General features: G+C 37.5%; 1 protein-coding gene across 5 annotated transcripts in view; it reads right to left on the minus strand.

Moving 5' to 3' along the window:
- The window catches only part of Nol4 (nucleolar protein 4), a 330361-nt gene that overhangs the window by 299092 nt on the left and 3932 nt on the right, over positions 1-27337 (minus strand). Inside the window, exon 1 of one of the 5 annotated variants that reach the window (XM_059246748.1) lies at positions 651-775. The exons of 3 other annotated variants lie outside the window; for them this stretch is intronic. The gene's annotated coding sequence lies outside the window, so the exon portion shown is untranslated. Of the gene's footprint in view, positions 1-606; positions 776-27337 lie in introns of those variants that run through there. One more of the 5 variants, XM_059246749.1, reaches the window with a different exon arrangement.

The raw sequence follows: 27337 nt of genomic DNA on the forward strand, positions 1-27337 counted from the left end.
GAACTCAGATTTATTAACGACAACTTCCACTGGGAATCAGGGTCTCTACAAACAGATGGACTGATCCTCACTCACCATAATTACAAGAGCTGAGAATGGTTATCTCTTGGGAAGGATGGCGAAAGGCCATCTGTAAGATATCACATGAAAATACACTCTTTGGATAGAGATTGAAATAGTTTCTCATAATGAGACAGTGTAACAGAACAAATGGCGATATGATTTTATGTATCTCTTAAATGCTCTACAAATAATCATTAAATAGTGACCCAGAACTACAAATTCCAGAGCACTGGATTAGGTTTATATATCCAAGATTTATGTGAGTGACTGTATGGTGTTTATTTACATAAAAATATTAAAGTTGAAAGTGAGTATGACATATAAAAACCTTAAGTCCAACTAAGATTGTGGCAGGTGATCTAACAAATATCAGGTCACAGGTTAAAATTAAAACACAGTAATAAGTGTTAGCATAATAGTTATCACACAGATTAGTCCACTGTTAATTATATCATTTTGGATAAAACAGTTACTATACAAACACGAGACATGATTGTAAACTTGTATGTCACCATAATATTTTTGGGAACAGACAAAAAGTACCTTGTCTTAAGTACTGCTATTTTTGACTTCAGACTCCATATTACCTCTAGGGTGAATCAAAGTTCAGGTTCCCACATCCTGGTGGAGCTGAGAACCTCCCAATAGCTGATCCACCTCCTTCTTAAATCATAGAAATAGTTGTTATGCATCTTTAGTTCTCTAGAAACATTATGACTGTTCCTAACAACAGAAAGAACAGATGAATCTGATTGGTTGGACTGAAAAGCTTACATTCTATGTCAGTTGGCAGAGATGGAACACCTAGGGAAAGCCTCTACTCCTTGAATCCTGATTGGTGGAAAAATGTAACTGTAACTTGTAACAAATGTTTGTGGGTTTGTGCTTAAATACTTGATGAAATGAACATTCGGGGTCTCAGTTCAGCTCCTGAGTCTGTTCTGTCATATTCATCAAGTGTGCGTGTGTGTGTGTGTGTGTGTGTGTGTAGCCTCTTGTGTCTGCTTAGGTTGATTCAGAGCCTTGGACCACAGCATTATAACTTTTATTATACAAACCAAATCTTCACAGAATCGTATCCAATAGTTGACAAATAGTGATAGGAAGTTAATTACATCTTTGACTTAAGTCTGGCCTAACTTTGCTACCTTTTACTATAGAAATACAATACCTAATCTGACATTACACAAGTGACTCAATAAGCACATATTTAGCCTCAACCTCACAAGTACAGAATTCCCACAGTTCTTGGGGCCATATGAACTATTTATAAAAACTATGCATATATTATACTATAAAATAGATTAATGTCATTAGGGGCTTTTGGTCTTTTGAGGGGCCCACCACCCAGTTCACAAATAAATTCACTCACAGAGGCTTATGATTACCTATGAATTCCCAGGCTTAGCTTGGCTTAGTTTCTAGCCAACTTTCCTTGTCTTAAATTATCCTGTCTACCTTTTGCCTCTGGACTTTTCCCCTTCTCTTACTTCCATAAATCTTACTCTTACTCTGTGGCTTGCTGGTTGTGTAGCTGGGTGGCTGGCCCCTGATGTCCTCCTTCTCCATCTCCTCACTTCTCCATCTTTTCTTTTTTCCTCCCAGATTTCTCCCTCTATACGTTCTCTCTGCCTGCCAGTCCCGCCTATCCTTTCTCCCGCCTTGCTATTGGCTGTTCAGTTCTTTATTAGACCATTGAGTTTTATTCAGGCACAGTAACACAGCTTCACAGAGTTAAAGAAATGCAACGTAAGCAAAAGTAACATAACTTAAAATAATATTCCCCAACAACAGATTCAATAAATTTCTAAGACTCTCATTCATATCTTCCTGACCAAATTTTCTAATTTTAAACTAAAAAGAAAAATGAATTATTTAATAATAAAACTGAAAAATTAGGGAAGTAGAAAATAAAAAATAAAAATATTTTGTATCAGAGATGTTTGCCATGTAGCCAAATTGGTCCTTTGAAATACTTTTTTAATATAATGAAGACTGAAAATCAGTGAGATGTACTACTTCAGAAGCCAAAAAAGAAAATAAAAAATTACTGTCTAATGTTAGCATTTAATAAAGCCTAAAATAAATAGTATCTCAGCTCTAAGTGCTTTAAAGTCATCTTCTACTTAAAAGTTAATTTTTGTTTATAACATCGCCACCACCTTTTCCTTAGTTCCTCGTTGTCTAATTCCGATGCTCACCATTTCCTCAGACATCCTCACAGTTCCTTTTGAGGTCTCTCCGTTCCTTGTACCTACAATACATCCCTAACAATATTTTTCGGTGACTCTGCATTAAACGCAAAGACTTTTCAACTTTCACACAAAATGTCTCACTCTGCCCTCTAATTTCTTGTCAAGCCTTTGATGTTGTGTCCTTTCTGTTGTGTCTCTTGAAAAGTAAGTCACCTGTTCACTTAAATGATCTGGAATAGTATGTTTTCTCTTTGAGTACATTGGACATTATTTTCTTTCTTTGGAGTTCTCTGGCATTCCCCTAGCATAGACCTGGTAGAGACATCTTTTTATATATCTTGTATTTTCCAACTTTGAAGATTCATCTTGCTCAAAGATTATTGGTATTTTGTGAAACTTAAATTTGACACTGCACTTGTCTGACCTATTGAAATGTATTTTTTTTATCTCTCTTATTCCCTTGCCCTAACTGCTTTCTTATTTTGAATCACTTTGTCTATCACTAAAATCAAGACATTTCTCTAGCTCACCTTTGACCTCAGAAATTACCAAATTCTGTGACTATGCTGTTTACCATATCCACTGACACTAACATGAGATCATTAGAATTATGATGTCATGGAGTGGCAATGATTGCCAGGAACTGGGTGAGAGGCTTGGACAGGACTCTTCCCACATAGCTCTCAGAAAAAGAGTCAATACTGCCAACACCTTGGTTTTAACTCTAAGCCTCCAGAAACATGAGACCATAAATTCCTGCTATTTCCAGTGCATTGATAAGGTGGCTACCTTGGAAAATTACACATTTTGATTATTTTGATAATTTCTTTTTCATTTCTAAGAGTATCTGACTTCAAAAAATCTCTGTGTTTTTTAAATAAACATCTCAGCTTTTGGTCCCCATCATCCCACTGCTGTTGAACATGGGAATCTGAAGTCATCATACATTGAAGAGGCAAGAATAAATTTGCTGGAAATACTTACTTTGTTGTCAAAGACAAGTAACTCTTTAAAGGATAGTCACATATCTGGTTACAAACAAGAGCAGAGTTTTCTTGTTTTCAGCCCTGATACCCTTCCTCCCTCTTCAGAGCCTCGTCACAGCAGCCAGCAGAACAAGAGTTAACAAGAACAGAATGTGTCACCGTCACACAGGGGGAAAAGCAGAGCTGGAACTTCAGTGTGAGTCACTCTGTTTACTCATGTGGTCATTAACTGGACCACAAACCACCCAACTCCCACCACACTTCATCGGCTTTTCTCCCATAATCAATATGTCCTGAGACACAAACCTAATAGAAGTGTCATACAGAACGTGGACTGTCCCAGTTCTCACTCTCGGAGGAAAGAGAAGTGTAAGCAAGGTGAAGCCGCCATTACGCTGAATTCTCCATCTGAGAAGCTATTCTTCACACTAGGATCAAGTCCTTCCTGGTTGTTGTCTCTACCCTTGTTAGGAAGAATTCTTATTTTACTAGACGTGGATATAAGAGATGACAAAATAGTTGTGGTGTTTTTATTTTCTTACATTGAACATTCAAATATGTTTGGGTCTTGTGTTTAATTCTTCTTTCGTTGTTGCATACTTCTTACCATATGGAATCCTTGAGTTCATTCATACTAGCAATATGTCTTTGGCTTTTGTCCTGTGAGCACATCTGTTTTCCTGTTCTGACAGCATATTCTGATCCCTCATGAGCATCCTGACTAAGATCTGTCCATAGTTAACTGTATACTGAATAAATCCTCACAATTTGATATTCTTCCTCAGCAATATTTCTCAGCAGGTACAAAATGGTATTCCTGCCTCTCACAATTTCTTTCACAGTTATTTTTTTCTTTTGGCCCGGTCAAATCCACACTGGTCCATAGCCAGTACATTTCAGAGTTCAACCACATTCACATGGCAGTTCTTAGTTACATAAGATGCACTTGATAATTTTCAAACTTCTTTCTAGGCAAGAATTACATTATAAAATACCTGAATTTTTTCACTTCAATCTATGAATGAATCAATAGTACTATGAAATTATCATATTAAAGTCCCAAGAAAACTATATTCTATTTTTGATGTTTGAATAAATAACTTACCCCTCTTTTCATCTAGATCTAAGTTTGTTCCACATACAAATGTGTATAATCTATGTTTCTGCAGAAATTTATGAAGAAATAAAAATGTTTCTTTTGCTTTCTGAACATGAAATTATTAGCTAAAACAAACAATTCTACTAAATTGCACATGTTCTAACCTTTGAAAGCAGCTAGAGATTGAAGTTCAACAAAGCTGATTTACTCAAATTGATCTAAATAAAATCAGCTGAGTTCTAATTTGCTGAGATTTTATTAAATATTGTAAGCACTTTTTCTAAGTTAGAAATCATACAGGAAGCTGGGGGCTTGTATTGGTAACATTTCTTCACAAACTTGGTTGAATTTACAATCTCTGAGAAGACACACTCTTTTTCTTAACCTTCTTTGTTCTTATTTATTTTGTGTATTTCATATCATACATCTCCATCCCATTCATTTCCCCATCCCTTTGTATCTGCCCTCTGCCCTTGCAATCTCCCCCCAAAATAAAAGAAAATAAAATTTAAGAGAAAAAAAAAAGACAAATCAATCTCTTCATGGGAGCTGTAGTGTGACAGTGAGTCACCCAGTAAACTCTTGTTTCCTTACATCTGTACTTATAAGTATGCATTGCAAAGAGTCATTGGTCTGGTTCAAGGCCTCTGATTTTTGCCACACTATGCATGCTGGGCCCTCACTAGGACTCTTCTTGGTAATCCTGATGTTGCCCTGTATTTTGGAGTTCCTGAAGCTTTGGGTCTGCAGGACTGGTCCTTTCACATGCTCCAGTACATCGTAGGTGGGGTGATATTGGTTTGGGCCAACTCATAACCCTGGCTCTGGGCCTAGGTAGTTGCAAGGTTGGTCAGCCTGCCAGTTCTTCCTTGTCCTCACCACCAGGGTGAGCTTTCCTGCATTGCCCTGGTGAGTTCACTTCTTGCATCAATGAGCAAGGGGCGGGGACAGTTGCCAATTCTCCTGCTTTTCATGTCCTTGGGTGGGATCTCCTACACATACACCTTCAGGGCCAGCTCAACTGTATTGCCCAGGCATGGTGTAGGGGCCACTCTCCTGAGTGCTGCAACTGATGAGAGGCAGAGACAGCTCTCCCGCCTACCTCAGGAATTGATGGGTGAAGGTGGGCATCTCTTCTCTGCCCATGCTCCACATGACAGATGAGTAATGAGGACAGCTCTTCTATTCTCATAACTTTGAGGCTAGCTCACCCACACCTCTGCCAACAGGATTGGCTCTATTGTGCTACCCAGGTGAGGTGCAGGGCCTAATCTCCTGAGTGTTGTACCTGGTGGGGGACGGGGCAGCTCGCCTACTCTTATGACCTCAGGGCCAGCTTTCCCACCTGCCTCAGCTATTGATTGGTGGGGGTAGAGTGGATTAGAGGAGGGTATCTCTTCCCCTCCAATGCCGTCACCTGACAGTTGAGTGAGTAATGCAGACAGCTCTCTCATGCTCAGAACTTCGAGGCTGGTTCACCTGCACCTCTGCCATTGGGGTTGGTTCTATTGTGCTGTCCAGATGAAGTAAGAAGACATACTCTTATGAGTATCTGAGAGAGTTTCTCCAGGAAGATTTAAGTGAAGGGGGAAGATGCCCCCCTCCCCACTTTGTACATGGATGGGACTGATCCCATGGGATGGGGAGTCAGACAAAATGAAAAGGGAAGTGGATAGCCTGATAAGTACTGCATTGCCTTCCTCTTATTCCTGGTCCACCCAGATGTGAAGTCTTCCTCATGTACCGGAGCAGAGATGTGTTCTTGACATGGGGCCTCCCCTGCTGTTACAAACTGTACCCTCAAGCCTCAAACCCATGAACTAAGATGATTAAAGTCGGTTTTGCTATTGAGGGGCTGGTTTTTAGGAGGCAAATTTTAGCCCATACTGTTTAGTCCATCAGAAGGGTATTATTTCCTAATAAGTTGCATGTCTACAAAACTTACCATAATCTATTTTTGTCACTTCAATATCTTTTTTGCAAACTTAAAAAAACTCTGATCTGATCTTTTGTTACTCACATATTAACACTGAAAATATTTGCATTTAAAGCTTTCATTTAACAAATACACTCATCCTTCTAAATATGTATTCCTATTAAATATTCTAATATTGATTACAGAAATGGTTGCAATTTGCCACTCTAACAAACATCTGTTATAACCAACTTATAAACTGAAGACATTTATTTTACCTCATGGCTCTGCAGGTTCCGGCCTGTGAATGGTTGGCCTTGATGTTAGAACCTCTGGTAGAATATCATGGCAGAAGCATGGCCGGGAAACAAAAGAGAAAAAAGGAAAAGACTGGGGTCCCACTGTCTCCTTCAAGGACAAGCTGCAAATGACCCAAGAGTCTCACAATGGTCCCCATCTCTTAAATTTTCTAGCACATACCTGTTGCTAGAGTTTTTTTCTCCAGGTCCCACCAGGCCCGGCAGCCCCATAGCCCACTTATAAAATAAACATACAGATGCTTATATTATTTAAACTGCTCAGCCATTAGCTCATAGCTCAGGCCTACCATTGTCTAGCTCTTACTCTTACACTCAGCCCATTTCTGTTAATCTATATGTTGCCATGTGTTCTGTGACTTTACCTGCTGCCTTTACATGATGCTCCCTGGACAGCAGGCTGGTGTCTCCTCCTCTCTGCCTTCCTGTTTTCTCAATTCTCCTCTCTCCTTGTCCTGCCTATACTTCCTGCCTGGCTACTGGCCAATCAGTGTTTTATTTATCAATCAATCATCCACAGCACTTCCCCTTTTTCTTTCTTTTTTTCAAAAAGGAAGGTTTTAACTTTAACATAGTAAAATTACATATAACAAAGCAATTATCAAGCAAGAATTATGTGGAACAAAACCTTGTTTGGAAAAAGCTACTTATCATGGATGTAATAAATTAGTCATGGGTTCTCCAAAATAAAAATTGATACGATATTGAAATGATTCCTGCAAAAGTATAAGTGTGCAGTGGCAGCTATCCTCCAACACAAATGAAATAATGACTCACAAATAAGTAGTTATGACTTTCATTTTGATGTTATTGAAATAAACATTAACATCATATTATAAACTAGCTAGGGCAGGCATATAGTATCGTATACACACTGCTGGTAACAGACTGAAATGGGACAGACACTGAAAACCATTTGGCAGCTAAGTAAACTAAACTTGCAATCACCTGTAACACAGTGACTGCACTCTTGGGCTTTTGTCCCAGAGATGTGAAAACTTACGTTCACACTAAACCTGAACAAGAATATTTATAGCAGCTTTGTGTGTAGTAGTACAAAATCAAAATAACAACAGATATCCTTCAACCAATGTTAAAAGCAAGTGGTGATCTACCCATCCATCCACACCCCAGAATTCTACTAGCAACAAAAGGAAACAAGCAACTGATACATAGAACAGCTTGAATGAGACTCCAGGGAATAATGCTGGGTGGAAAAAAAAAGTGCCAATCCCAAAGGATTGTATGATTATGGATGGGGCTATGAGACAATGAAAGGAAATTAGATATGGCCATAAAAGGTATACTGAGGAGCCCTTGTGGTATAGGGACTGATTAGTACCTTCAATGTGGTGGTAGATATAGGAGCCCACCCATGGAATGAGATTGTATAGGGTTTAACACATACATACATACACACACACACACACACACACACACACACACACACACACACACAATTTTCTATCTAGAAGACAGAATGGGCAATATGTTTACTATACCAAGTGACATTAAGGATGAAAGCTATTTGTTGAAGATAATACACAGAAATATAGAAGTCTAGGTTCCTTGACAGCCAGGTACCACCATATCAGCCTTACACTACCTAATTTTGCACTAGTATTGAATTAAAAAGTATTAAGAATGTATTTTGAAATTAATATACTATAAGTAATTATATAGCACAATTATATACCACAGATTTCCCTCAAATACTGTCTGTATTATCTGAAGCCACCTTCACCATTTGCCTCCAAAACAATTGTCAACAGATATGCAGCATATGCATATAAAGACAGATATGTCCTACTTCAACCTTGGCTTGATAAGATGCACATGTGACAGGGAGCTGTGGATCTTTTACTGCAGACAGTGTCAGCCCAGCATTGGTCCTTGTGCTCTGTCCAACGGTCCCCAAGATGATCTAACAAAGTCAGGTCAGGTCCTTACAGTATCTATCATGATCCTCCTGAAGCTCCTAAATCTTTGTACTTTTATCATTTTTTAATACATTTTTGTTTCACAAACACCCTATTGTCATAAAAATGTATTGGAAAATGTATTTTGGCCAAAGTCTGTCTTGGATAATAGGTAGGAAAAATGAATAAATATTCTTTCTAGGCACAGTGGAGCATGCTTATAATCCTAGCACTGAGAACATAGAGGTGGAAAAAATAGAAGTTCAATTGATATCCTGGGTTACATGAGACCCTGTCTCAAAAAAAGTAAAGGAAGTAATGAATAGCCTTGTAAAGGTTACCATGTTCCCAGAACACAAGTACAACCTTGCCCTGCCCTTGGTGGTCTGTGTTCTACTCTGATGCCCTAGGCCTAACCATCTCTTCAAGCACATTGTCTGAAAAGTTTCATAGGTGATTGTATCAATTCTAATACATCACTCTATTATCTTTAGGGGGATAAAATGCCATTCATCCAAGTAGATGGTACTTTGAAATTTGTTGATATCAATTGTCATAAGACATACAGGGTGAGAGTGAGTGAAAAAAGAAGAAACCTTGACTGCTTAATGGTTGGGAGCTGGTGTGTGTATGGCATGCAATGACTTTACAGTCCTCACAGCCATGCACAGTTTTATATGACATGGCTCTGGAGAAACTATGAAGTGTTAACCAGTTGCAGTCATTGGCACTTTTAGGTATGCCCTGGTCCTTTTTATAATTCAGGCCATAGGGGATACCCTTTTTAAAATGTTCAAAATTTCACTGTAAGCTTCAAAAGTTTACTTGTAGTAAATAGTAGGAGTCTAAGGTTTGAGTGTCAGAAATATAAAGCCTGAAGATGTCATCATGTAAGCTTATACCATAACCATGAAGCCTATACTACAAATGGAAAAAGCAGAGTTCCCACATTTCTAGTGAGACTGTGCTGATCTCAGAATGAACAAAGACATAAACAAAGACAGCACGGTTTGAGAGGCAGCTCTGTGGTTAAGAACATACTATCCTCTGTCAGATATGGGGTTAGTGAAGATCTTTTCCCATTCTGTAGGCTGCCATTTTGTCTTATTTACCATGCCAAATAATTCAATTTAAAAATGGGGCACAGAGAATTCTCAACAGAAGAATCTCAAATGGCTGAAAGACATTTATGGAATTACTCAACATCCTTAGTCATCGGGGAAATGCAAATCAAAATGATTCTGAGATACCATTTTACACTTATCAGAATGGCTATGATAAAAAATATTGATGGTAATTTATGTTGGAGAGGATATAGAGTAAGGGGAACACTCCTCCACTGCTGGTGGGAGTGCAAACTTGTACAGCCACTTTGGAAATCAGTATGGCAGTTTCTCAGAAAATTGGGAATTAATCTACCTCAAGACCCAGCCATATCATTCTTGGGCATATACCCAAAGGATGCACAATCATACCACAGGGACATGTGCTCAACTATGTTCATAACAGCATTATTCATAATAACCAGAACCTGAAAAGAACCTAGATGCCCCTCAAACGAAGAATGGATAAAGAAAATTTGGTACATTTACACAATGGAGAATTACTCATCATGAAATTTGCAGGCAAATGAATGGAACTAGAAAAAAACATTCTGAGTGAGAAAGACAAACATTGTATATACTCACTCATAAGTGGATATTAAACATAAAGCAAAGGATAACCAAGCTACAATCCACAACCCAAGAGAAGCTAGGTAACAAGGAATATCCTAAGAGGGATATGCATGAATCACTATAGGAAGGGGAAATAGATAAGATCTCCTGGATAAACTGGGAGCACGAGGATTGGGGGGGAGAAGGGGGAAGGGATGGGACATGAGAACATGAGGGAATTGGAGGAGGGACAGAGAAGGAGAGCAAGGAAAGAGATATCTTGATACAGGGAGTTATTGTGGAGTTAGGGAGAAACCTGGTGCTAGTGAAATTCCCAGGAACCCACAGGATGACCCCAGCTAAGACCCCAAGCAATAGTGGAGAGGTGCCTATAATCACATTGATGACTACCCTAAATGTCATAGTAGAACCTTCATACAGTAACTGATGGAAGCAGATGCAGAGATCCACAGCTAAGCACTGGAGTCCAGTTGAAAAGAGGGAGGAGGGATTATATGAGCAAGAGGGGGAAAGATCATGATGAGGAAACCCACAGAGACAGCTGACCCAAGCTAGTTGAAGCTCATTGACTCTGGACTGACAGCTGGAGAACCTGCATAGGACTGGACTAGGCCCTCTGAACATGGGTGACAGTTGTGTGGCTTGGGCAGTTTGTGGGGTCATTGGCAGTGGAACCAGTTTTTATGCCTGGTGCATGAACTGGCTTTTTGGAGCCTATTCCCTATGGAGGGATGCCTTGCTCAGTCTTAATGCAGGGTGGAGAGGGCTTGGTTCTGCCTCAACTTGATATGCCAGACTTTGTTGACTTCCCGTAGGAGGCCTTACCCTCTCTGAGGAGTGGATCGGGTGTGGGGTGGGGGGAAGGTGGGGAAAAGTAGGAGGAGGGGAGGGAGAGGAAACTGTGGTTGATATGTAAAATGAAAAAAAAAAACTTTTAAACAAAAAAAAAAAAGCACACACTGCTTTTACAGAGGACCCATATTTAGTTCCCAGCAACTATGTTGGGCATCACAAAAATACCTGTAACTGCAGTTTCAGAAGATTCCATGCTTCTGGACTCTGAAGAAAGCACACACAAGCACATTACCCTCTTCTCTCTCTCTCTCTCTCTCTCTCTCTCTCTCTCTCTCTCTCTCTCTCTCTCTCTCTCTCACACACACACACACACACACACACACACACACATCCATCATTAAAGTAATAAATCTTGTTTTTAAAAGGCAACAGAAATTTCATGTTTTTGTTTGCTGAGAAGGAATTCTCCACACCTTCCCATCCTCTAACTCTAAGGATTCTAGGAAAGTGAAGCCATAGGACTGGATGGCTTCCCAACATTTCCAATGGAGCAGATGCAATATCTTTCAATTATTTTTCTATGCCCAACATGGCTTGTGAACCTTAGAAATAACTGAATGCTAGTAAATGTCATGGCATAGCTTCTTAGCATCCCATGAGTGTAAGCGTGTTCAACTGATGACATCAGAATGATCCCAAACCATTTAGGGAGGGGGCACCAAATGTGCAAATTCCATTTATTCACCAAATAAATCATGGGACCAAGCTGCAGGATAGGAGAAGCATATAGAGAACTGGTGCAGCTATGTAAATTCCCTGGAATCCAAGACCTGGTTAGCTCCTCATGCTGAGACTAAAAGAATTGCATAACATTTTGAAAATAGGGATCTCAAATGTAATGAAATTATCAAGAACTAACTGAAATGGGACCAGAATGATGGAGGCACCTGCAGCCAAGACCATCCACATGAGCTCAGTTACAACTAGAGTGGTACATGTGTGCATATGTATTCTCTTCTCTCTTCTCTCTTCTCTCTTCTCTCTTCTCTCTTCTCTCTCTCTTCTTTCTTCTCTCTCTCTCTCCCTCTCTCTCCTCTCTCTCTCTCTCTCTCTCTCTCTCTCTCTCTCTCTCTCTCTCTCTCTCTCTCTCTCACACACACACACACACACACACACTCTCTCTCTCTCACACACACACTCTCTTTCTCTCTCTCTCACACACACACACACACACGCACAACTTTCTCTCTCTCATACACACACATTGTCTCTCTGTCCTTTCTCTCCTCCTCCTCTTCCTCCACCTTCCCTCCCCTCTAAGAAATATTTTAAAAATTAACTAAAATTGAATTTATTTTATTGGGTTTTGTCTGCTTTTCTTTTTCTCATTCTTCAGGCAGGCACCCGGATTATTGATTTAAGACATCCCCTCTCTTGTAGGATAAGTATTTACTGCCATAAATATTCTTCAAATCTCCTTTATCCAGAGATTATTTAGAAGTATGGTTTCTAATCTTTAAATACTTGGAGAATTCCAGGTTTCTTTCTCTGTAGATTTATAACTAAAGTCTTTCATAGTCAAAGACTAGGCTTGCATGCAAACGCAGTCACCCGTATTATATATGCATACATAAAAACCTAGCACACAATTTTGTAATTTTATTTTTCAGAAATCATGCATATTTGAAAGGCTTTATATGATGAAAAATGATTAATATCTAATAGTGTTCTTGCTACAATAATGAACTTTTAAATACTTTCCTGGAATCATTTTCCATCATCCTGAAAATTATTCAGCAGTTATTGTACCCTACCTGCAACAATTCATGGTTTCTCTTCATATGAGAATATTTCTAAATACTGTCTTTTTCTAGAAAACTGGCATATGATGACATCAAGAAACGTGGAGAAGGAAGCATCTAGGACAACCCCAAGCTTGCACTCTGTCTCTGTGTTCATGAACAAATGCATCTAGTGAGTTACAATTCACATGAGTTGTGTAATTCTTCTCCTTGAGCACTTCAGGATGACTCAATCAAATAGTCTTGTGGCCTCCATGGTTCTAATGTGGAGTTTGCAGTAGTGCTTATTATTGTTTACCAACTTATGATGTGTCCTTTGTCAGTTTGTCATGGCTGCTTCTGATACAGCTTTCTTGCATTGCTTTCTGTATAGTACATTTGGGAAAAGCTTTCTTCAAGTTTATCTTGATTTTCAGTGAACGGCTTAAATTTTCAATCAAGTCTGAAAAACTTTCAAGCATTGTTTTCCCTTTTCTCTTAATAAATTTCTTTTTCTATGATTCCAGCAGCCACAAACATACAATTCCCTGAGATAATCCAAAAGATTCTTGAGCCCATATATATTTAATTTTTCTACTGTGTTATGATTTAAATGTAAATTGGCCATGCTGGCTTATACCTGTAATCTAGCACTTGGGAAATGGAGGCAGGAGTTTCAGGGTTCATATCACTCTTATACTTCACAGTGACTTCAAAGCTGATCTAGGTACATGAGACCTCGTCTCAAAGATTAAATTACATTTGCCATAGATTTGCGGTTTTAATGTTTGATCCTCAGATGGTAGCATTCTTTTAGGAGGCTTTAGAAACTTTGGCATTGGCTGCACTAGTGGCAGTAGGTAGGTCTCTTCAGGTAGTGGTAGAGAAGTCCTTTGATCACTGCTTTACCTATAGTAAGCTGTGAGCTGAATAGTTTTCCTCTGCCACGTGCTCATACCCCCATGATGTCCAAGTGTAAGAAGCCACAGGACAAGGGGATAGAACCTTTCTCAGAAACCATGAGCTGAAATAAGACTTTCATTCCTCAAGTTATTCTGTGCCAAGTATATGGTCACAGTAATGCAAAAATTGACTAATATCCTTGCATCTCAGACAGCATGAATTTACTGGTCTGTCTTTCATCTGCCATCTCCATTCTACACTTATATACTGCAGTGAATTCTAATCACTTATTATACTTCTCAGTCTGAGTGTAAGTGATTCTGCTATGTCTCTCTCTGCTGAGACCATCTATCTTTGCATTCATCCAGGAGAGTTTATACCTCCTGTGTAAAATATGAAGATGTCCCCTTTTACAATCCTTCATAATTTCAACATCTATCCCAAATCAGAGTTGGTCTTTGGGCAGTATTTTTCATGTTAGAATTTGCCTAATTTTCATTATTTTTTCAGATGACCTAACAATTGCCCTTTATCTCTTGACCATTTTGAATATTATGTTGCAAGACTGTGGTCCTATTAAATTTGCTCTAGTTATGAAAGAGTGATATGTCTTGATATCACATATGGAATTCCTTTAGTTTCTCACTCTGGCCTTCTCAACAGTGATTTCAACCTCAGCTCACTCTTCCAAGTTACTTGGGCTTCTTTGCATCTATCCTGCTTATGTGTTTGGGGAGATAGTCTGAAACTTATGCCAGGGTTTTTACCATGTCAAAGACTTTGGTCTGATGTTTTGAATATGCTCTGAAGATTCATAGCATAAATATCTATTCAATTTACACCAAAATTTAAGGAATGTTCTCTGTGGGATTTCTCTCATACTGTATAGTTCTTCTCCAACATATGCACCTCTTTTCTAATTCCTTGGCCTGAAAACCTTGGCTCCTCTTGGAATCTTAAATTTCTACAGCTGCACAATCAGAAGTCACTACAGCCGGGCGGTGGTGGCGCACGCCTTTAATCCCAGCACTCGGGAGGCAGAGCCAGGCGGATCTCTGTGAGTTCGAGGCCAGCCTGGGCTACCAAGTGAGTTCCAGGAAAGGCGCAAAGGTACACAGAAAAACCCTGTCTCAAAAAAACCAAAGAAAAAAAAAAAAAAAAAAAAAAAGAAGTCACTACAGCCATCTTCAGGAAAGCATAGCAGAAAAGAAAAGGGAAGTTGCAGTGGCAATGTGTGTGTGTGTGTGTGTGTGTGTGTGTGTGTGTGTTGTATACATGTGCACAAGGATGCACAAGCAGAGGCCAGGAAAGGCCTCTTCATCTTTTCCTCTTGAGACCAGGTCTCTCAATGAATCTGGACCAAGGCTGGAGGACAGAAAATCACAGGGATGTCTGTCTCTGCCCCTACAGTACTGCAGATTTGGGTGTACGGGCAACTACACCAAGATTTTTATGTGGGGGCTGAGATCTGTACTCAGGACTTCATGTTTAAGGAGCAATTGTTGTCCACTGAGCCATCTCTCCAGCCCAGCAATGGGTTCTTACATTTATTCTTTTGTGCTTTTCTCATGTTCTTTTGGCAAAAGAAAGAAATTTACCACTTGGGTTTCCTTCCTTCTGTTGGTACTGGCACCACAACAGCAGTCATGTGACCCTAGAACCTGTACTTGCAATCCTGATAGGCTGCTAGTGAAGATAAAATAGAAAAAAAAAAAGAGGAGGAAGAGTTGGAGGAGGAGGGAGGGGAGGAGACTCTTAGCTTTTCTCTTGTAGAGGTAGTCTCATTTCCTGGCTCTCTAAACAGACAGCAGATTGTTTCTACGGTCTCTCTCACTGGGTAGATCCATAACTAAGTCAACTCTCTGCTTTAACTCCAAGAGATGAAAAGGCATAAAACTGCCCTTGCTATACACATGTGTGGTCTTCCTGCCAATGATTTCTTGGAAGCAGTGCTTCATACTGTTTTCAGAAATTTTAGTGTCCTCATTAGAATAGCATCATCTTAAGATATCTGGCCACATGGAAACAAACATGATCATTTTAATAAAACCAAGATTCAGAAGCCCTCAAGGAAACAAGATACATAGTTGACTGATAAATACCTAAAAAATAAGTCATCCTGTTTCCAAAACTCATTTTTAATCCACAAACAAATGTCTCCCAAAGGCCCTGGTATTAAATGTTTGAGTCTTGCTCACATATATTTTAAAATAAGTAATCCCTATAATTCTCTGAGAAGGAAGGCCTCAAATAGGAAATGAATAAAGTAACACATTACCTGGAAATGGTAGAGAAAATGTTAGACACTTGATTATTTGTGGAGCCATATAATTATTGAAATGATGCACTTGCATATTGAAAATGTTAGTAGTGACAATTTAAAATCAGAGAGCTGAATCAAAAGTTACATTAAATCATCACATCATTATAACTAAAAAAAAATGTGCTAGGTACCATGCTTTAGAAAATAATACAGTAGGAAGACAGCAGAGGGAGAGAGATCAAGAGAGACTGGTTAAACAGATGGCACCATTCCAAGAAAGCCAGACAACAGTGAACTCCATTCGGTTCCCTCTCTAAGAAGCATTGTTCCTGTAGCTGCCTTGCAGTGGGATTTTAGAGATGGACATAAGTTAATTAAATATAGAGATTCCAGACCCAACCAAAAACTCACAAAACATTGAAATCTTAGGGAACTGTTTATTTATACTGAGAAGTATAGCAGATGTTTCCACCACCACTGGCAATAGTCCAACCAGCACGTGCTTTCTCCTTGGACAATCAAGTAGGGACCAAAATAATAGGGTTTTGTTAAGTATGGGTTTAGAGAAGATAAAATAGTAGGCATTGATTAAATTATGGCAGCAGGCACATCAGTAGGAAAACTTCTTCCTTCACAGTAATGATAAGCTTTCAGGAAACACAAAACTCAGCCATTGTGGTGATGTGGCATCCCATGGACACTCTCACTGTTGGGATTTTACCTTCAATTCATACTTTCATGGCAGGTCAAATGCCACTTATCACTTTTTCTCTTCTGCTCCTCTCTACTCTTTACTTTTCCTTCCTTTCTTCCCTTTTCCTGACTATGCCTAGCCATGCCCAAGAACTCAGTTTTGGCATGGATGGCAAAGAGATTTCTCTCACCGGTAAAGTCTTGTGCAGAGTGCTCTCCTTCTTCCCAGCAGGCAACAGCCCAGGGCTGCCCTCTCAGTACTTTAAACTGATGTTGGTTGTCAGTCATGATTGAAAGTCTTGATTTTTCAAGTTTAGAATTGAGAATGTGATCTTACTGCCCTTATCTAAAAATCCTAGGATACACCAATCATTCTACATCATGCAAGGTCAGCAAAATATACAAATGAGCTAAAGGGCACTTATTCTAACACCAGATTTATTAAATAGGGATTTATAAAGGAATACACATCTCAATTGTTTATCTGTGGATAGAGGTGGTTTAAGAAAGATTTTCTCATCATGAGCATGTTCCCTTGGTGATCTTAATTATAAATTTAGGAAAATTACAAAACCCTTAATACGTAGTTCAAACTAAATGTCACCCTACTCTTCTTCAAGTTGCTGCTAATTCTAAATTAACATATTCCAAATTAAGGAGCCCAACAACTAAATTAATGGTTTTGTAAGGATAACTTTTATAAAGAAAGAATGAGCTAAAACAAACATAACAAAAACTCCTGCCTTGACCCCAGCAAACACCAATAGGCAAATAAGCACAAAGTCCCTGCAGAACAGTGACCCATATCTGATATTCAAACAAACCTTTGATGGTATATTTGAAATCTCATCTAATTAGGTCAATTGTGGAGAGCATGCTATGGTTATGACCAAGCAAGACATTAGATCCCCTTATGGGCCATTCAGCTTTGCCCCATGTCCCTGGATTAAACCCTTAAAATCCTCCATCCGTCTGGCAGTGAAAACCAACAGAAAGGCCCCATGTGTCTCACCCAGGCTTAGGACAGCCTCACTTTGCCACTGACCACTCACAAAATGAAAAACCAAACCAAAAAAAAAAACCTTAAAAGACTGTACTTCAAATGATTTCCATAACTACCACTTTATACACAACAATGAGATTCAGTATTCCATATAATTGTCTTTATTGCTTAAAACATAAATAAACGGGAGAGAAATAGCCAGCAACAGAAAGATTTAGCTTTCTGCCCATAAGGCAGTTTTCTCTTTGTTATCTATACCAAGCTTTGCCTTCTTGAACTTACATTCTGAATCTCCCTCAGCCTCCCTGTTTCCTAATGGCTCCAAAACACTTGAAAAATCTATAACTGTGGAGATAACTACATTAAATGAACACTTGATTAAAATTAGGAAGTGTGGAACACTTGAGCAAACTCCAATGAGAACGGGAGAAAATCAAAATAAACTCAACAGAAAGAGGAAAACCTATTTTCTTTCTCCCTCTAGTAGTTTAACAAATATATACATACATATGTGTGTATATATATCTATACATATATATATACACACGCACACACACACACATGTATATATATACATACATATATATGCTTGATACTGCCATTTTCTACTATCTCCTATAGTCTATTCCCCAGGCAGTGGGTAGGTCATTTTAAAAGGCATTACCTTATATTACATGCTTTCTGAATTATGTTGCATAATAGCTCTTTCTAATCAGAAAAGTTTACATTTTGCTGAATCTTTTTTGAAACATCTTGGTTATAATAATTTATTTTTACAGATGCTCCCTCTTCCTGTGGAAAACAGTATGCCACACTGCACTTTACTGTGACAGATCTAGTACAGTTAAATAATTTTTTGAATAAAAATTTTAATAGAATTATAAATATAGATGCATACATGAATAATATATATGTGTATGTATATCAAATATATGCAAATACTGTACACATATCTCTGTATATGTGTGTATAGGTATACATACATATATGTATACCTTAATGTCATTGATTGGCATTAAATGTTTCAATGCTTTATCATAGGTTATTTGTTTTATTAAATTATAGATTATCTTGTTATGGACCACCATTCACCATAACCTAAAAAGTGATCATGAATTAAATCTTAGAGAAAATAATAATTTAAACTGTTTCCATCTGCTTCTTCAATGCTTAACAATCATAATCTAACTTAACCCGTTTTAATTGCACTAATCCCTTGGGAAATTTTACATGAAAGGTATATGTACTAATTATCATTCACTGAATAACAAATTACTACCAACTGAATGGCACAAAAGGTTCATTATCTAGCGATGGGTCAGAAAGCCAGCATGTTTTAACTAGCTCTTCTGCTTCTTTTCTCATGAAGCTGAATTTGTCTCTCTCATGGGGAAGCTCCCCTAGAGAAAGACTCACTTCCAACCCCCCTTTTGTTTGCTAGCAGAGTCCATTTTTTTTTTTTTTGTAATTGTGGGATTTCAGTGCCCAAGATTCTGTCGGATGTTGATCGAGTGTGCTCTCAGTGTATTGAAGTGTCTTCTGCCCTTTTAACTTTGTCAACTTGGCAGATGAAAATGTATTTACTATATAGATTATCATATATAAATATACATGTATAATACAGAAAGTATGCATGCACTATGGAAGGGTTGGATCATCTAACTGACAAGCACACTGTACAGTTTTTTCAAGAATACATCCTGCCTTCATAACTACTGTAGGTAGCCTTGCAGAGTAAATCGATCACTTGAGTTCATCCTTCCTATTCATCTGTGGTTATATATCTTCAAACAACATCTCCTCACTTTCACCTACCCATGAATAATTCAAACCTCTGGTAAACACCATTTTCTTATCTACTTCCATAAATCCAGTGGGTTTTTTTCTTGTCAATTCCATGTATGAGTAAGATCACACAGTGTTTGTCTTTCTTTGCCCATTTCATTTTTCTTAGCATTATGACCTCCGAGTTTAGGTATGTTGTCACGAATGCCTATTCATAACTAAATAGTATTCCACAATGTGTATATGATTGCATAAGTTTTGTCTTATATACAAATGGAATCAAAATTAATCAAAGGTTTAAATCCAAGACTTAAACTTTCAAAGTACTAGAAGAAGATATTGGGAAAAACACTCCAAAAAATTTGTCTGCGTGATGACATTCTTTAGATATGACCTCAAAAGCATTAGTAACAAAAGCAAAAATAAAATGCTGTGATGTCACGTCAAACTACAAAGCTTCTATACAACAAAGGAAACTCACATCACACAAGGACAACCTGCAGAACATAAGAGAGTATTGGAAAATTAAATATCTGACAAAAAGAATAACCTCGAAATGTGTAAGAAACCAAACAATTCAACAGAAAGCACATAAATATCCCGTTAAAAACTGGACCAAATAACTGAACAAATATTTCTTAAAAGAAGACATACAAGTAGCCAACAGATGATGAGGATATACATCTATATTTACAACAAATGATACAGAAGGTCTCCAAAATATTAAAAATGGCACACCTCAATTTGAAGCATAAGCAAGGGAGATAAAACCAGAATGTCAAATGAATGCACGCACTCTTGTGTGTACTGCAGGACCATTCATAATGGATGCATGCACTCTTGTGTGTACTGCAGGACCATTCATAATGGATGCATGCACTCTTGTGTGTACTGCAGGACCATTCATAATGGATGCATGCACTCTTGTGTGTACTGCAGGACCATTCATAATGGATGCATGCACTCTTGTGTGTAATGCAGGACCATTCATAATGGATGCATGCACTCTTGTGTGTAATGCAGGACCATTTATAATGACCAACACACAGAATCAACCTAAGAGTTATCAGCTCTCAGCAACCTGTCCCCTCTTCCTCTGCAGAGAGGATCAACCTCGTATTGAATACATTGCAGGCTTTCTTTTTCTTCTTATGTTTTTTAACCTGTTTAATTTTTTTAATATTTTTACTTTCTATTACAGTTGTATTAAACAATTTTTAAATTTAAATAAACCTTGCTCATATTCTTCCCCTCCCCAAGTCCTTCCAGATCCTTTCCCCTTACCTACCCACCCAACTAGAAGTTCTTTCTCAGAACTAAAAAAATAAATAAAAAACAATACAACAACATCATCCCCAAACAAGAAAGCAAAATAAAACTATGCTTGAGTAAAATGAACACTAAAACATCAAACCATCACCAAATATAAGCACACAAAAAAAACTGTGCAGTTCATTAATGTTGCTCAGTTACTCCTAAACATAAGGCCAGTCCTGGAGTGGCTCCATGGAGAAAACTGATTTTCTTCCTCCCAGCAGGTATAAATGACAGTTCAGGTGTTAACCTTCACTCTAGTGTCTGGGTTCTCATTTATTTATTCATTCATTCATTCTAAAGAATATAACAAAATAAAAGACAAAAAAACTACCGTATCAAAGTTGGACAAGACAAACCAACAGAAGGAAAAGAGCCTAAGAGAAGGCACAAGAGTCTATATGACTTTTCCTAGCAGCCTCAGGTATAAAAAGACTGAAATTATTAGGTCAGAGACACCTTAAGCATTCCTGTCTTAAGGTTGACCTTGCCTAGGCATACGTGTAGGTTCTGCCTTGCCCACGAGATGAGATTACACAAAACTGGGCATATTGGGGAATTGTCTTAAAACTTTCTTGCCACAATTCACAAAAAAAATGGAGAACCATAGGACTTCCCACAGCATGGACAGAGTGATAAAATGGGAATAAAATCAACATATAGGCAAGAAACAGCTCAGGAACATACTTGAACTGTTACCTGAAAGCACAAATTCCGTGTCTTAAGAGATACATGGAGCTATTTATATAATCTGCAGGCAACAGATAAATTTCAAGTCAAAAGTGCTATTTATCACGAAGTGGCCTGACACAATCTGTTTTTCCTAAGTTTGATAGATTCCTATTTTTAAATATTTTGTTAGAATTAAAAAATCTGATATGTGTAGCCTGGTTCAACTACTCAGCAACAAGAAGCTGCTGAATTGTATTGATTTGAAGCCTAATAATTATTTTATTACCTGTAATGTTATTTCAAATGATATGTTGAACTGTGTAAGTTTGATGTTTTACTCATTTAATTTATATTTATTAATATTCATAAACCATTGAGAACATTCAGTTTATGGCCACAAATCTACTTAAGTCATGACATCCCTGCTGTAACATTTTGGGCAGCCATCATTCCTTGTGGAATAAAATCTAAACTAATGTAAACACTAGAAGCCCCTCATAATCTCACCCTAGCTAACATTTTCAACATCATCTCTACTGTAGCCTATGTTTTAGTTATTTGAGATTGTGTAGCATCCCTTAAAAACACCTTGAAGTTATTTCTCCAATGGTGTAGACATCAAGCATGCACAAATGTTCTGTAATGCCATGAATCTGCAGGGTTGTGATTAGTGTTGTGATTTTTAAGTACAGAGGCAGGTCTTATACAGTAGGAGGCAATATGTTAGTTGAAGTGAACAGTGTGAATCACAATGTACTATGGTGAAGTAATTATGGACTAAGGATCAGAATGACAGATACATGAAGAAATTTTCACATGTGTGCCCAAGGCAGTGTGAAAAATAAGCTATCAATGTAAGGAACAAAATACTGAAACTTGGATGGATGGATGGATGGATGGATGGATGGATGGATAGACAGACAGACAGACAGACAGATAGATAGATAGATAGATAGATAGACAGACCTAAAGCTCATCTCTATATATTTGTGTTTTAACAAATTTACAATGTGTTAAATATTAGTATAGGGTATTAATCTGCAATAACTAATTTTGGGAGAATATTCAAGATTTTTATCCATTGGAATACCTTACTTAAATATTTAGAAATACATGTCTTATTTCAAGGATCATCGATCCCATTTAAATATTTTCTTACCCACAGCTGAGTGATTCTGATAAATCCACCTTAATTTAATAAGAAACTGATAGCACCACAGGATTATTGTGAAGATTATAAATGATATTTCACTTTAAATGAATTATTCAATAATTTACCTAAAGAATTTCATAAGCATAAAGTATCAATATAATATATCAATCATATTAGCATTCAATATTTTCAGTTGCTTAAATAAGATATATGATCTCTGAAAAATTTTTGAAGATATTTTTATTTTTAATTATATGCAAATATATAAATTGGGGGAGGGATGCACATAAGTTCAGTGCTTCCAGAGGCTAGAGGAGAGAAGAGGCCATGGGATTCCTTGGAGCTGGTGTTACAGGTGCTTTGAGCTGCCCATGGTAGGGACTAGGAACTGAATCCAGGTCCTCTGCAAGAGCAGTACATGCACCTTACTGCTGAGCCGTCTCTCCAGCCCCAACACTAAGAACTGTTGAGGGAAAATAAAGTCAATAATTGACCAGTCTTTGAGATGGCCTTAAAGAGTGCTCATTTTTGTGACTATAGGGTAGGACTGAAAAAGGCTATGACTGCCATTGAAAATAGTTGATAGTTACCTGAAAGTATTATTATGATTATGATTATGATTGATTATGATTATAAAATAGTAACATAACTGCCAGATAACTCAACAGTCACATATCTTGGTATATATTAAAAAACAATTGTTACTTTAATATTTATATATTACAATTTCATATCAGTGGTATTCACAATAACCAAGAAATGGAAGCAACCTACATAATCATCAGCATAATGCATAAACAAAACATGGTTGTACATCTTCAATGGAATGGAATATTATTCAAACACAAAGGAAGAAAATTCTGTCTCATATTACAGTATGAATGAATCCTGAATACATTGTCTTAAGCACAATGAGTCAGTTACAAAAAGACAAATCCAGGGGTTAGAGGAAAAATCAAAGGGTAAAGGGTGTACAGTATACAAGATGTTCTACCGGGCAGTGGTGGCGCATGCCTTTAATGCCAGCACTCGGGAGGCAGAGCCAGGTGGATCTCTATGAGTTCGAGGCCAGCCTGGACTACCAAGTGAGTTCCAGGAAAGGCGCAAAGCTAAACAGAGAAACCCTGTCTCGAAAAACAAAACAAAAGAAAACAAAACAAAAAAACATATTCAATTGAAATTTCCACCTAAAAGAACAATGTCATTCAACCACTTGGTTTTCCTTATTTTTTTTCTCTTAATTAATTTTCGTATTAGCAGTTGTTTCAATTTTACACATTTTGTTACATTTTGGTAAAATTATATATATTTTACTTGAGTGAGCCTAACATTGCAAATCCAGTTTGGGAATATTATTTCTGTCTGTCCTTATGCAACTATTAATCAATATATGTAAACTGTTTTTGCTATATACATTTTGAGAGACAAAAACGTAATTGACTGGTGGTAGTGGTTGTCTAGATGAGACATTTGGTAAACTTTTTCCTTCCATCTATTCATTGGCATTTCTTAAATCATAAGAATGCATAGGATTTATAAATTAAAGTCATTTGTTTTTTACAAAAAATGATAATAAATATCTGAACAATACACATGTATACATACACACATGCACATTGTGTTTTAATTCTCTGTTTTGGTATGGTTTTGAATTCATAACATGTGCACAATCTATAATCACAACTTGGAGTTCTCTTCTTTGTTAATAGTTATAACAATTTCTTGTTTACCTTTTCAGCATTTACTACGTACCAGGAATATGCTACTTAGGACACATGCTTCTAGCATATCATATATAACATATCAGATATAATCAATATTAGTATTGTATAAACCATGTTCTATATTATTAGTCACTGCTTTGCAAACCAGGCAAGTATCATTATTGATATTTTATAAAGAGACTTTACCTGGATGTCAGGTTTACTTACAGCAGAGCAAAAGATTGAATGATGTTCAAAGATATATACCCTATAAAATGCCCTGCTTCCTGCCAACTAGTTTCCATTATCCATATATTGGCATATAGAGATTTTGGGGAAAAAAGATATAACCTAAACCATACTGGATTCATCTTGATCATCCTTAATTAGACAATCAAAGTAGAAGTCTTAGCAAATACAATAGCTGTGAGAAAAGCAGCTATATGATCCCAACACAAAATTGAAGGTCTTAAAAGTTTTGCTGCATAGCCTAGTATCTGCTTCTTCACCTTTTTCTGTTTTGTGCAGTGAGTCTACAAAATAAAATCTTGAAGCAAAGTATTCAGCTGGCACAGAAAGAACTAGGTAAATACTAGTGTTGATACCCCCGCATTGTATTTACTCTTAGGACAATGGAGAATGGATGGAAAAGTCAAGAGTTACTTTCTTAGGATCCTCATCTGGGATAGTCTTCACACACTTAGTCCTTCTTTTCAGAGGTGCTTATATCTAAGTGTCCTGCCATTTGACACTCATGCAAGTGGCCTACGCTGGAGGTCCCCAGTGTCTGAGAGCTTACACAGAAATTGAACAAGAAAGACCATAGATGGTTTGTTCTTTTTGACAATGCCACAGGAAACAACTAAAGACACTCCATAAGCAGCATTGCTGGCATTATTTCTGGGCCCCATTTAACTCCCAAAACTGATGTTGTAGATACTATGTGCTATGTATTGGTTGTCAGTGGCAACTGGTTCTATCTAAGAATAGATTAGCAAAAACATGACACTATGATGTCTTATGTCTCTTAGACAGGCACATAGTATAATGATTTGCGAGCACAGTTTCTCCTTTCTGAGATCTGTAGCAAATTCCAGATGAAGGTCGAATACATGAGATGTTTCCGAAAGCATGATGTTAGAAGAGGAGGAAGTAGGTACAGATTCTTCCTAAGTTATTATTTCTCTCACTCTGATTAGAATAAAGGATTTATGAACCCCACCATAGACAGAGAACTAACAAAACGCTAACTGTTTATGATCTTGTCCATGAATATTCATTGTAATCACTTTACAGTTATCAATTAGTAGTATGCACAGCAAGAACAATATGAACTCTGAGGCTACAGATTGCAGGACTGAATAAATCATCATTTTTAAATCACATCACTAAAGACACTGCATATTCCTTTGTGGAAGAAATTGCATTTTATGCTCCACAGTAAAGTAAATATAGATGAGCGTATAAGGAGGCAAAACTTACACCTTGGTGTCTTTCCCTACAAATATAGGTCAAGGAAATCTTCTATGATTTGATTATGCAGTTTCAGTATTCACTACTTTAAAGCTAAAAGAAGGATTGCAAACATGGGATTACTAAATTTCTCATTAATGTTTTATACAATGTAATGAGGTTTTTAAAAGTACAAGACAGTGCATTATTCATAATACAGAAAGATTAAATTTTTCTCATTATTTTTAACTTACCATCCATACTATCAAGTGGAAGAATATATTGTGGTAATTCAGACTGTGTCTGTGTTTCAATTAATTGTTGTCACAAAACAACATGTCAATAAGGATCAAAAGCTTCTAATGAACTATTAAAGCAGTAAAGAGAACAGTCATACTTCTGCTTATTTGATATTGTCTCTGATTGAGTTTGTTACAATCACTGTGAGATATTTGCTGAATCTATTTTTTTTTGGGGGGGGGGAGTTTTAAGGTATCTATTCTTTCATTCCTCAGAATTTCTTACACTTTTAATTTTAAAAATGCACTAAGAGCGTTTGCATAAAATCAAACAAAAAACAAGCAGATGGGATGTTAAGCGAACTGCATATGAGCACACATCCAGGTCCCCATCCAGACCTAAAATGGCTGAGTTGCAGGATGGTGTTGCTTGGTGACCAAACAGTGTCGTTTCAGCCACTGAGTTATCTAAACATCAGTGACAGAAAAGTCCCTTCAGCTTCAGACCTAGTCAGGACAAATATTGCAGGGCTTACTTATTCCTCCTACTTGTTGACAATTTTTTATTTTCAATCAGTTTTAAATTTGAGGGTCAGGAGAAAGAGTCCCTGCAAAGCTGTGTCTATTCTTTGGAGAAAGTAAGCAGTAGACCCCAGCTCCTCTAACTGTGAGATTGACAGACTGTCTTGTTGCAATTAAGACTCTGTAGTGTGTCTAGTCTGCTCTTGTACCCTCCCAGTTGCTATCTGTCTCCCTTTCATTAAATGAAAGTAGTTAATTAGCTAGCCAGGCCTGTTCTCTCTTCTTTCTCTTTTTCTTTTTGCTGCAGTAATGATGTCTAATTATCAGCAGCAGTGGATTAATGCAACATCAGGAGTAGAGCATATCTCACTAAAAGAAAACTAGCCAATGTCCATCAGACCCTAAGGAGCTCAGAATGACTCTCCATCTACTTGAAAATACCATTCACAGGCAGTTCCTCGTTTCAACCAATGTATGCGATATACATGCTTTGAAAGAGAAGAAAACATATTTTTGTCTTTTTGGCGATTGTATCCATGCCATGATGAAGACAAATGAATGTTTTGATTTTTGGGGGGAGTGAAGGAATACATTTAGACATTGGGAAAGAGGATAAAAGGGATATTTTATTTATTTTTAACTGATTGAAACTGTGATTGGCTGCCTCTCAGAGAAGGTGGAGCCTATAATTCTGTGTCAGGAGCAGCAGAAAATTTTTCATAAAGAACAGTAGAAGAGCTCATGAATTAAAATCCTATTCAACGTTTCAAACTAGGCTTGAATGGAACACAGAGTGCTTTAAATACTACACGGAAATCATTTAACAATATCACCTGGCAGATCACATTGTCTCCCATTAATATATGGAATCTTTACTGAAAAGAGAAAC

This window comes from Peromyscus eremicus, chromosome 19, assembly GCF_949786415.1.
Source record: "Peromyscus eremicus chromosome 19, PerEre_H2_v1, whole genome shotgun sequence".
Lineage (NCBI taxonomy): Eukaryota > Metazoa > Chordata > Mammalia > Rodentia > Cricetidae > Peromyscus > Peromyscus eremicus.